The sequence below is a fragment of the Vombatus ursinus genome, unplaced genomic scaffold (genome assembly GCF_900497805.2).
Source record: "Vombatus ursinus unplaced genomic scaffold, bare-nosed wombat genome assembly UNPS02014858.1, whole genome shotgun sequence".
In the NCBI taxonomy this organism is placed as follows: domain Eukaryota; kingdom Metazoa; phylum Chordata; class Mammalia; order Diprotodontia; family Vombatidae; genus Vombatus; species Vombatus ursinus.
In genome coordinates, this window is record NW_020954636.1 from 1,953,048 (window position 1) to 1,962,002 (window position 8,955).

Consider the following 8,955-nt stretch of genomic DNA (forward strand, 5'->3'; position numbering starts at 1 on the left):
TCTAAGGAAAATCCATTTATACCAATACCTTCATGTATTTTTAATAGAATTAAGTGTTGAACTTTATCAAAAGTTTTTTCTGCATCTATTGATAAAAACCTATAATTTAAAGAAAAACTTTTTCTTATCAATGTAATCAATTGTGTTAACACTTTTCTTTACATTAAATCATCCCTGTATTTCTGGCATAAATCCCACTTGAGCATAATATATAATTTTGTAATATATTGCTATAATCTTTTAGCTAGTATTTTTTTTTCCTCCATATTCATTAATGAAATTAGGCTATAATTTTCTTTCTCTGTTTTTTCTCTTCCTGATTTAGGTGGCAGTATCATACTTGTTTCATAAAAGGAGTTTGGTAGGACCCTTCTTTCCCTATAATTCCACATAATTTATTAAAGATTGGAATTAGTTGATCTTAACATTTTAATAGAATTCACTTGTAAATTCATCTGTCTCTAGTGCTTTTCCCTGAAAAAGCTCATTTATGGCCTGCTCAATTTCTTTCTCCAAAAGAGTTCTATTTAGATAGTCTATTTCCTCTTCTGCTAATGGTTTTTTGTAAATATTCTTCCATTTCACTTAAATTGTTAAATTTATTGGTATGTGTTTGGGCAAAATAACTACTTATGATTGCTTTGATTACATTTTCATTAGTGGCATATTCACCCTTCTCATTTTTGATACCAATGAATTGGTTTGCTTCTCTCTTTTTAAAATCAAATAAACCAATTTTTATCTATTTTATTTATTTTTTTGGTAAAACCAACTTCTACTTTTATTTATTATTTCAATGATTTTCTCCTCTCAATTTTATTAATTTCTATGACTTCCAACTTAGTGTTCACTTGAGGATTTTTAATTTGTTCTTTGTCTACTTTTTTTAATTGCATACTCTATATATTAGTCTGTTCTTTATTTTATTGATGTAAGTATTTATAGATATAAATTTTCTTTTAAGCATGGTTTTTGCTGTATCCTATACATTTTAATATATTGTCTCATTATTGTCATTCTCTTTAATGAAATTATTGATTGTTTCTATAATTTGTTCTTTAACCCACTCATTCTTTAAGATCAGGCTGTTTAATCTCCAATTAGTCTTTAATCTATTGACCTATGGTCCCTTATTAAATATAATTTTATTGCATTATAATCTAAAAAAAGGATAGTTTTAACATTTCTGCTTTTCTGCTTTTATCTCTAAACTTTGTATGTACTAACATATGGCCAATCTTTGTAAAAGTATCATGAAACCCTAAGAAAAAGTGTATTCCTTTCTATCTCCATTCAATTCTCTCCAGGTATCTATCATTTCTAACTTATCTAAAATCCTATTTTCTTTTTTAACTTCTTTCTTTTTTATTCCCTGGTTGGATTTATCTAGTTATGAGTGGGGAAGATTAAAGTCCTCAACTCTTACAATGCTACTATACATTTCCACCTATAATTCATTTAACCTTTCTTTTAAAAATTAAGATGCATTTGTACTTGGTGCACATAGGGTCAGTATTAATATTGCTCCATTGTGTATGGTGCCTTTTATCAAAAGGAATTTACCATCTTTATCTCTCTCAATAAAATCCCTTTAACCATAGCATTGGTGAGATCATAATTGCTACCTATGCCTTCTTGCCTCAGCTGAAGCATAATAAATTCTATTTCAATTCTCCATTTTAACTCTGTATGCATCTCTCATTCTTAATTGTGTTTCTTGTAAACAACAATGTTGGATTCTGATTTTTAATCCATTCTGTTATTCATTTCTGTTTTATGGGTGAGTTCTTCCCATTCACATTCAAAGTTATAATTACTACTTGTGAATTTCACTCCATTATATTTTTACTCACTATTTTCCTTCTCAGCCTTCTTTTACTCTATTCCTGTTACTTTATCTTCTCCCCTTACTCTTTTATTTTTGATTTTACCCACCCCACTAAAAGTCCCTCCCTTATCTTGATTCCTCACACTCCTTATCTTAAGCTATCTATACACTTTTCTAAAAGTCCCTCTCCCACCCAGTCCCCCAGTTTTCTCATCTCCTTATCAGTTCAGATAACTGCCAAACCACTCCAGGTGTACACATTGTTTCCTCTTCAACCCAGGTGAGAGTAGCATTCAAAATTATCAGTCCTCCACTCCAATCTGCTTTCCCTGTATTAGTTCTTCCTTTCATGCCCCATTTTTATGAGAGAATTGTTGTTTTTTACTTTTTCATACCCAATTTTATTTTTTTAGAATCACCTCTTCCTACACAACTCAGTCCCAACCTTTCTTGCAAACTACCTTAGCAATGATGAAAGTTTTAAGAATGCTGCTAATATTTTCATGTATCATAAGTAAGTGGTTTGACCTTAATAATGCCTTATAATTAGTCTTTAATGTTTTCTTCATGTTTGCTCTGGATCTTTTTATGTTGAATTTTCCATTGAGTTCTGGTTTTTTTGTTGCAAATACCTGAAAGAGGGGCAGTTAGACAGGACAGTGGATATAGCACTGGCCATGAAGTCAGGAGGACCTGAGTTCACTTCTGGCCTAAGACACATGACACTTATGAGCTGTGTCACTCTGGGAAAGTCACATAACCCAATTGCCTCACAAAAAAAAAATACCTCAAAGTCTTTCAGTTTGCAAATGTCCATTTTTTTCATGTTCAGGATTATATTCAACTTTGCTGAGTAAGTTATTCTTGGATACAACCCCAGCTCCTTTGCTCTTTCAAATATATTGCCCATCACATGCAATATTCATATAATTATAAGAGATACTAAAAGCATATTTTTGAAACTCTGTAGTCCTTTAAGCAAGCATGTATTTAACCTATGCAGAATTTATTGTATTACATTGTTTTTTGACTTCCTCAAAAATATATTTATTATGTAATATTCATTGGAAGGTTTCTCTAGTTCACAATAATTTGCAGTCAGATGTCACAATCCATGACATAAATGAAAGCCAGTATTAAAACTTGAATACTTCAAGAATCTTTGATATCATTAGCATTGGTATAATATACATGACAACTTCACTCTCAGTAAAAGGTCTTTAAGATGTCCTCTGAACAAAAATTTAATCATTCTTCAGCCCACCCGGTAATGAGCCTCTCCATACTAAACTGTGATGGTTCATGAATGAGAAGTATAGAATCTATTACCAAGTCTGTGCTCAAAGTCTTTCCTGCTTAATAGAACCAGCCAGATTGCTCTGGTGAGTGGCTGGCAGAGCCTTTTTAATCCAGGGACTTCTCCATGACATCAATATATATTCAAGCAGAAGAATTGTCTAGAAACTAGACTGAAGTGTTGAGTTTTTTGACTTAATCTATTTTAACTTTGGCATCTTATTAAACTTCCAGGAGTTAGTTATTGATTCTATTTTCTACATGAATCAAAATATTTAAGTCATCAGTGGGTTCAGAATTTTTTGAATATGTGCCACTTGCGAAAAACATTAAAACCATCAGCCTTGTTCCAACGAATCCTAGTGAAACTTTCTTTTTTTCACTATAAACAAAAACCAAAAATAGGTGATTTACAAAGTTTTGTTTTGTTTTGTCTAGCCACCTATACAGCATTGTGGATAGAGTATTGAGCTTGGAGTCAAAATACTCAAGTTTTAAAATTCTGACACAAATACTTACTACCTAAGTGATAAAAGGTACATCACCTTTCTGGGCCACAGTTTCTATATCTGCAAAATGGGGATAATAATATCACCTACCTTCTAGTAGTTTCATGAGAATCAAATAAAATAACATATAAAACACATTGCAAAATTTAAAGCTTTCTGTATAAATATTGTTATTTTAGCTATTATTGTCTTACCAAAGATTTTGACAAAAAAAGTTTCATCAGCTTTGAATTTTTCCAAATGTAATGGATTACAAAAAATGATAATACCATCAGAGACAGTAAAATAATACTTCCTCCCAGACAAAATTCCTTTTGCTGTCACTAAAAACGTTGATCTAGTATGTTAACTTTCATAATGTCCCATAGGTATAGTATTTCTTTCACTTTTAGATGCTTCATTATTTTTCAAAGAAGTAATGAAATTAGGCACTCGATGTTATTTCCATTGTCATTCTACTTCTTCATAGTAAGAAAGATTCTGAGTATCTGATAGTGACTCCCTTCCAGTATTCAGACCATTCCAATTCACAAGATGACAGTAATTTTTTTCTCCTACTGTGTTCTACATGAACAACATATGACAATTAGCATATATTTGACATCTCTGAAATTAAACCTATATGAGTTATATTGGCAAAGTGAGTGCTTATGAGATTGATGAGAAGTTGTCCAGTGCAAAAAAAAAAAAAAAGATGAAAGATTAGGAAAATGTGCTTAGATGTAATTGTTGGCTACCTCTCAAAAGAAAAAATCAAAATGACCTAGATTTTTAAGAACTTTGACCTATTCTTAATGCATAATAACAGAATCATCCACCATCAATGAATGTTGGGCTCACAGGGACTGGATTAATAGTAAATGTATTTGGTTGACCAGGATGTTAGAGTCAGATCTACTCAGACTTGGTTAATGGGTGACAATAGTGATACATCTTCACTTCTTTCTGCTTCTGAACCAGACTGATTGTTCTAAAGATCTTGAAATAACTCATCCTCTCAATGGAGATACAAAGGAATTTATTTCAATTGTTGTGGTTTCCCTTCAATTTGTTGTGGTTTCCCTCCAAAGATAATACAGAACTCCATTTTCCCCTCACAGGAGATATAACCTCTTCTTACATTACTACAGTTTACTTGGTACTTCTGTATCCTAATATATCTGCATAAGTATGCAGTTTTCAGTATTTCAAGGTCATTTTTAAAGTTTAACTTTGGGAAGGGCAACAATTATACAGCAGATCAAAACAGTCTAAAATAATTGTAGGAAAGCAAGTTAAAGAATCATTTGAAGTATTTCTTACTGGTTTCAGCCTTCTCTCTGCCCATTACCCCAATAAGAAAAAGGAAGGATTAATAAAGATCAGCAGATATTTCTTTCATGGAATTGAGTGGACATGAATTAAACTATGCATTTTAATACATTTCTCCAATGTCTTTGTTTTCATCATAGGGATATGGAAAACAATCAGACCACAGTGACAGATATCATTCTGCTGGGATTTCTTGTTAGCCCTAAGATGCACCTAGTTCTCTTTGGGCTCTTCTTCCTACTCTACACCTTCACTGTACTGGGAAATGGAGTCATCCTGGGGCTGATCTGTCTTGACTCCCGACTCCATACTCCTATGTACTTCTTCCTTTCACAACTGGCTATTGTGGACACCTCTTATGCCTCAAACACAGTCCCCCAAATGCTGGCAAATCTCCTGGATCCAGCCAAGCCCATCTCCTTTGCAGGTTGCATAAATCAGACCTATCTCTTTATGACATTTGGCGATACTGAATGTCTTCTTCTGGTAATGATGAGCTATGACCAGTATGTGGCAATCTGCCATCCCCTCAGATACACTATTATTATGACCTGGAGAGTGTGTATTGCATTGGCTGTCATATCCTGGGCATTTGGATCCCTCATGGCCTTAGTCCATGTTCTTCTACTCCTTAGGTTGCCCTTCTGTGGTCCTCGGGAAATCAACCACTTCTTCTGTGAAATCCTATTTGTCCTAGAACTTGCTTGTACAGACATATGGCTCAACAAATTAGTCATCTTTATTGCTTCTGTGTTTTTCTTTGTTGGACCCCTCTGCTTAGTCCTAATCTCCTACACCCACATCCTTGTTGCTATCTTGAGAATTAAATCAGGGGAAGGACGAAAGCCTTCTCTACCTGCTCATCACATCTCTGTGTATTTGGGCTTTTCTTTGGTAGTGCCATCATCACTTACATGGCCCCTAAATCAAGGAACTCTGGGGAGCAACAGAAAATTCTCTTCTTGTTTTACAGCTTCGTTAATCCTACCCTAAATCCTCTGATCTACAGCCTGCGAAATGTAGAGGTAAAGGGGGCCCTAAGGAGAATGCTTAGGAAGGAGTGACAAGGTTAAGGGATTGAATAAAACTTTCTTTATATAGAGGAAGGGACACAAATGGAGCCTTTGGAATTTATAACAAGTTGGGCAGTAAGTGCCATGAGATTAATCACCCTTTTTTTTCTTTTTTCTTTGTCCAATTTCTCTTGTTCCCCTTATCTACCCATGCCTCCTTCTGGAGCACTTCCACAGGTCTGAATCTCTTTATTTTTGCCCTATATTTCCTTTCTTTCTGTGACATGCCTCCATACTTCCTGTGTCCCAACTGAAATGTTTTTTTTTTCTGTGGCCTATTCTGTCAAACACTGCATGTGAGTGCAGCAAGAGAAACTACAAACTAATGACTTTTATTACAATTAATATTGGGGGTAGAGCCAAGATGGCAGAGTGAAAACAGTGACTTGCTTGAGCTCTCCCCCAAGTCCCTCCAAATTCCTATAAAAAATGGCTCTAAACAAATTCTAAAGCAGCAGAACCCACAAAAAGACAGAGTGAAACAAATTTCCAGCCAAGGACAACCTGGATAGTTGATCAGAAAGGTATACTGCTCTAGGCGGGGAGAGGAGCACATTGCAGCGTGGTCACACAGGCCACAGTGACCCTGGAGCATGCCTTAGAGGACTGAATCACAGGCAGCTGTGGTGGTTTCCAGGCTTCTCAACCCATGAAAGCCAAAGACAACTTAGAAGGTCAGTCGGGTCTGTGACTGTGCTGAGAGGTAGAAGCTAGGTCTTAGCTGTCCACGGGGCAGCGGCTGCCTCCTGAGCTTCTGGCCCACAGACTGAGGGGGAATCAAGTGGCTGATCAGAGGGGGATTTCAGGGATATCTTTGTCAGTGCTGAGGCAGGAATCTCTTGCTTCGCCCATGCTTGGATCTGGGTCACAATTCTGAGGGGTGGACCTGGGGCGAGGAGGAGTGCTGGCTTGGTGGAGCTTGTTGTGGCAGTGAAGAAGAAACACCTTGCCCCTTATCATACCACCTTGGGAGAACTGAAAATGTACAGTTCTCTAGAAGTATCTCTGAAAACAGCTGTATAAACCCCAGAAGTGTGGGACAGTACTTTCTCCACATTGGAAGGAGACTCTTACCTTAACAAAGAGTTTAAAACTCAAGTAATTGACCAGGATCATGAGTAAGTAGCACAAAAAGAGTCAAACTATATTATCTTACTTTGGTGACAAAGAAGATCAAAACATACAACCAGAAGAAGACAACAAAGTCAAAGTTCCTACATCCAAAGCCTCCAAGAAAAATATGAATCAGTCCCAGGCTTTGGAAGAGCTCAAAAAGGATTTTGAGAAGCAAGTAAGAGAAGTAGAGGAAAAACTGAGAGTGATGTGAAAAAATCATGATAAACAAATCAATAGCTTGCTAAAGGAGACCCAAAAAAATACTGAAGAAAATAACACCTTAAAAAATAGCCTAACTCAAATGGCAAGAGAGGTCCAAAAAGCCAATGAGGAGAAGAACACCCTAAAAAGCAAAATTGGACAAATGGAAAAGGAAGTCCAAAAGCTTACTGAAGAAAATACTTCCTTCAAAATTAGAATAGAGCAATTGGAAGCTAGTGACTTTATGAGAAATCAAGACACTGTACAACAAATCCAAAAGAATGATAAATTAGAAAACAATGTGAAATATCTAATTGGAAAAACAACTGACCTGGAAAATAGATTCAGGAGAGAGAATTTAAAAATTATTGGACTATCTGAAAGCCATGATCAAAAAAAGAGCCTAGACATCATCTTTCAAGAATTATCATCCTGAGGTATTTTACATTTTCTCCCACTTTTTTCATTCTTTCAAATTCATTTAATAGATTCTTGATGTCTCATTGAGTCAATAGCTTTCACTTGCCAATTTGTAACTTTTAAGATGTTCTTTTCCTCAAGTAGTTTTTGTACTTTCCTTTCCTTTCAGCCAGTAGTACTCTTTAAGGAGTTGTTTTCTTCTGTGGATTTCTTTATCTCCTTTTCCATTTGGTCAATCTACTTCTGAAGCAGTTTTCCAAACTGTTTAGTCTTTTTTTGTAATTCTCTTACATCAATTTTATTTCTTTTCCCATTTTTCTTCTGCCTCTTACATGGTTTTTAAGTTCCTTTTTGGCCTTTTCTATAAGTTCTTTCTGGTTTGAGACCACTTCCCATTTTGTTTTGTGGTTTTGCCTATAGACATTTTGAAATTGTTGTCCTCTTCTGAGTTTGTTTCTTTGATTTCCCTGTCACCGTAATAAAGTTCTATTGTCAGAGTATTTTTTTTAATGTTTTTACTCATCATTTTTAGGTGGCCTTTTTCATTTCTTTTAAATTTAAGCTCTGCACCTGGGGTAAAAGGGGCACTGTCTCAGGCTTCTATTGCTAGTGGCTGCAAGCTCTGGCTATTTACCTGGTGCTGTGGTGATATTGCCCCAAGGCCCATGGCAGACCCTAATGTCCAGTGCTGTGGTGAGGTGTGAGGTGGAGGTTGACTGGTGCTGCCTGGGGCCATAGGGATCTGGAAGCTTACCTGGTGCTGAACTGCGGTCTTAGTGATAGTGTCTGCCATGTGCTGAGTCCCAGTGGGTGTTTCTGTGTTTCCTTGTAGCTGCGTTGAAGGACATAGAGGTCTGGCCTCTGGAGTCTGCCATTTTGCCTGCAGCAACAATGAAGAATGGCAGGGCCTGTGCAGGCTGACAACTGCCTAGTGCTTAGGCACCCTGAGAGTTGGCATTTATCTGTTTTCCCAGCACTATTCTACTGCATGTGGAGGTTGGGTCACTGGAGGAAGCCTGTTTACCTGGGGCTACACTGAAGCATGCATGGTTCTCAGAGCTGGAGTCTGCCAGTTTTCCTAGCTATGCTAAGGCATGTGGGGTGGTTCTGATGTTGGTATTTGCCTACTCCACCACACTGGGACTCAGGATCTCTTGCTGGTTTGCTGAGGTGGGTCTTCCTGCTGGCTTGCTGGGTTACT

General features: G+C 36.3%; 1 pseudogene; it reads left to right on the forward strand.

Moving 5' to 3' along the window:
* The first annotated feature begins 5,040 nt into the window (after nucleotides 1-5,040).
* On the forward strand, nucleotides 5,041-6,008 carry LOC114027327 (annotated as a pseudogene).
* Nucleotides 6,009-8,955: the final 2,947 nt, after the last annotated feature.